Source organism: Eretmochelys imbricata, chromosome 14 (assembly GCF_965152235.1).
Source record: "Eretmochelys imbricata isolate rEreImb1 chromosome 14, rEreImb1.hap1, whole genome shotgun sequence".
In the NCBI taxonomy this organism is placed as follows: Eukaryota; Metazoa; Chordata; order Testudines; family Cheloniidae; genus Eretmochelys; species Eretmochelys imbricata.
In genome coordinates, this window is record NC_135585.1 from 37,370,585 (window position 1) to 37,373,730 (window position 3,146).

A 3,146-nucleotide genomic window follows, 5' to 3' on the forward strand; every position below is an offset into this window, starting at 1 on the left:
CAGACAGGCTCCTGAGAAGTTTGATTTGTCCCATGGCCCCTTCCCCACTCTGCCCCTTCCCCCAAGGCCTCACCCTTGCGCCCCCTCTTCCTGCACCCAGGGAGTCAGCGCCCACAGCAGGTGTGTAAGACTAAGTGACGCGTGTGTGTGTGACAGAGAGAGAGAGAGGGGTTAGATAATTTCTGTATTGATAAACGCAAGAGTTCAAAATGAGTCAGGCCTCAAAACCGTGAGACCCACTTAAAAATCATGAGACTTAAAATACTAAATGCAGAGTTTTTTATCTGCTGGTTTGTGAGCCTTTGGCGGTCATGGTGTGGAACCAGGAGGAGTAGTGTCATCCCCAGGGGGAGCCAGCAGGGCCGGGGCAGAGAAGGGTGTACAGTTTTCGGGGGGGGGGCATGGCAGGGGGGCCCAGGCCCAGGTGAGTTCAGTTTTGACAGCTGGAGGTGGTGGTGCAGGGTGCGGGGAGACTGAGGGACATGTGCCGGGGTGGGCTACGTACACTCAGAGCCCTGGGTATAAACAGAGAGACTCAGCCTAAGCAATTGCTTGGGGCCCCCAGCAGTTCAGGGGGGGGGGGGCGGCTAGTCCCTTTTTTTATGATAAGAACTTGTCTGTTTTAGTATTGGGGGAGGGGCCAAAAGGCAACTTGCGGGGAGGGAGAGGACGGGATGGGGCGGGTCAGAGCCTCTCCGCAAGCTGGGGAGAGAGAGAGAGATACAGACACACACCCCCCAGCGCCTGTCTTCCCACTGCCACATTGTAAGGTGGGGGGGAGGACCGAGGGGCGGGGCCTCAGGGGAAAGGGTGGTGCAGGGGGCGGGGCCCCGGTTCAGGCTCCTGTGGTGGTCCCCCACACTTTTAGGTACTTCCACTGCCCCGGAAAGCCGAGTGTGGGGGGACTGGGCTGTCGCCCCTCCGCAGCCAGCTGCTGCACACAGGGCCTGCCGGGGAGGGGCTGCAGCTCGCCGGGAAGCTGAGCCCAGGCAGGGATCGGGCTGCTGCTGCCGCCCCTCCCCAGCCAGGCTTTCCCCAGCAGCTGGCTATGGCCACTTGCTCCCTGCCTGGGGCCTGGCTGCCCAGTCTCTGTGGTGCAATCGGTTAGCGCATTCGGCTGTTAACCGAAAGGTTGGTGGTTCGAGCCCACCCAGGGATGCAGACCTGCTTCGGGGGGGTAGGGATAGCTCAGTGATTTGAGCATTGGCCTGCTAAACCCAAGGTTGTGAGTTCAATCCTGGAGGGGGCCATTTGGGATTTGGGGCAAAAAGTGGGGATTGGTCTTGCTTTGAGCAGGGGGTTGGACAAGATGACCGGCTGAGGTCCCTTCCAACCCTGATAGTCTATGAACAGGGGGAGGGGCGGAGCAGCAGGAGGACACAGCCCTGCCCCTCCCATCCACATGTCTGGAAGACGCGCCTAATAAGGTATCATACGTCACTTTGGGCCGGTTTCCCCGACAGTCTATAGCGGGGGTGGTCAAACTACGGCCCGCGGGCCAGGGGACCCTCCTGCCCGGCCCCTAAGCTGCTGACCCGGGCGACTCGCCCACTTCCCCACAGCCTCAGGCCAGGCGCTCTCCCCGGCAGCTGGCTACGCTGCATTGAGCCGCAGCGGGGGCGGCTCCATCCCGCTCCCCGATGCGCCTCATATGGATCATTCCATGTCGGTGTCCCCGGATCTCGTGGCGTGGCGTATTTAAGGAGGACACCCATGCCCAGCCCGAGCCATAAGCCCGGGAGGCAGCGACACAAGAGCGGGGAGCGCTGCGGCATCCTGACCGGCTGGAGCCTCTGCTCTTCGCCCGCTCCCTGGGGACAGACAGCTGGGTGCATTTCCCTTCGGTGTTGCTGACCTGCCCAGCTGAGCGCGGCTGCAGCCGCGGGACCCTCTCCCCGAGCCTGGCAGCTCCCAGCGGGGCAGCCCGTCCCCTCGCTGCTCCCTCTGCCTGCCAGCCGGGTTCGCTCTGAGCCCGCTCCAGGGGACACGAGCCTAGGTGAATTGCGAGCCAGGATCCAGGCGCTGGCTGCCCACGGAGCGATCAGGGGCTGGGGATCTCCACCAGCAGGTGAGGAGGGGCTGGTGTTGTGCACGGATCGGGGAGGGGGCGAGCAGGGAGGTGCCGGGTTGGGGGGGAGGAGAAGACCTGGGTGGGTGCATGGATCACACTGGGGAACCCCGGATCCATTGGGGAGGGGGCTGTGCACTGACCAGATGGGGGAGGGGTTGGGCAGAGTCTATTGGGGAGGGGGCTGTGCTCTGATCGGGTGGGGGTATTGGGGAGGGGGCGGGCGGGGTCTATTGGGGAGGGGGCTGTGCGCTGACCAGATGGAAGCAGGGTTAAGGGGGGCAAAATAGGCGGGTAACCTGCAGGAGCTGAAGTTGCCTCCCGAGACAAGAGCTCCGCTGCTGGGCAGCAAATCATGAGCGCGGATCGTTTTTGGGTGAGAAGGGGAACTGGTTTTTCCCTGTCATGAGGGAAGACGTCTCCGTTGGTCCCCAGGGCAGACTTTGTTTCTTTGTCTTTTAACTGATGGGCCAAAGTGTCCTAACACCCCCTCTGAACTGCCGTCCCGGCAGCGTCGCGTGTCTCAGCCCGCCGTGGGGTGGGGGGGGAGGGTCTGGGGCTGACACTCACTTGGGGTCCCAAGTGAGCCCTGGGGACGAGGCGCTGAAGGACGGGATCTTAGTGGAGGGCAGCCAAAGAGATTTTATTCTAGCAAAGCGCCAGCTCTCTGCCTGACACACCGATCTCCTGCCTGCTCTGAAATCCATCCACTGACTTGGAGCCTTGACAGTTTGTGTGCCTTGCGGGGCGGGGGGCACAGGGCCATTTGGACAAGGGATTTCTGAGATCCCCTCCTCCCACAAACAAAGCCCCCAACCAGCTAAAATTGACCTGCTTTCCTTACAGCCAGGGCTGAGATCACTGCACCAGGGTTTTAAATGCATCCGACGCAGTGAGCTGTAGCTCCTGAAAGCTTATGCTCAGATAAATGTGTTCATCTCTAAGGTGCCACAAGTCCTCCTGTTCTGTTTTTAGGCGGCTGAGAGTTCTCCCAGCAGAGTGCAGGGCGTCCCCCAGCCCTTTCGGGGAGATCAAATGACCACGTTATGAACCACTTTGATTCTAGGTTGGCCGGCTG

The 3,146-nt window shown here is 61.3% G+C and overlaps 1 non-coding gene across 1 annotated transcript; it reads left to right on the forward strand.

Moving 5' to 3' along the window:
- Nucleotides 1-1,085: 1,085 nt before the first annotated feature.
- Nucleotides 1,086-1,159, forward strand: TRNAN-GUU (transfer RNA asparagine (anticodon GUU)). The gene has a single exon. It is a non-coding gene; the product is annotated as a tRNA-Asn (tRNA).
- Nucleotides 1,160-3,146: the final 1,987 nt, after the last annotated feature.